The sequence below is a fragment of the Eimeria mitis genome, genomic scaffold (genome assembly GCF_000499745.2).
Source record: "Eimeria mitis Houghton genomic scaffold, Emh_scaff533, whole genome shotgun sequence".
NCBI classification, from domain to species: domain Eukaryota; phylum Apicomplexa; class Conoidasida; order Eucoccidiorida; family Eimeriidae; genus Eimeria; species Eimeria mitis.
Genome location: NW_013573607.1, coordinates 12,481 through 12,957, shown reverse-complemented (window position 1 = coordinate 12,957; position 477 = coordinate 12,481).

The window sequence follows — 477 nt, the reverse complement described above, 5'->3', positions numbered from 1 at the left end:
ACACAAACCCTAAACCCTAAACCCTAAACCCTAAACCCTTAAAATATTTACACACACAGAAAAAAATACAAACATCATGGCTCTTAAAGTACGGTTTAGGGTTTAGGGGGTAGGGTTTAGGGTTTGGGGTTTAGGGTTTACACCCGCCAACCCTAAACCCTAAACCCTAAACCTGAACCTTATCGACCCTTCAAACCCTAAACCCTAAACCCTAACCCCCCAAACAAAACCGTAAACCCTAAACCCTAACCCCCCAACCCCCCCTCCCGTCCCCCCGTTCCTCAAACCCTAAACCTGAACCCCCCTAAACCCTAAACCCTAAACCCTCGTAAACCCTAAACCCTAACCGTTTTCAAGGAGAAGGACTTCTCCCTCTTGCAGTTGTTTTGCTTTTTGTTCTGTTTCGTTGCCGATGCAGCTAGCAGCAAAATGAACGGGGACCTGCAGCATCTGCTGCAGCGGTTGCTGCAGGAACTG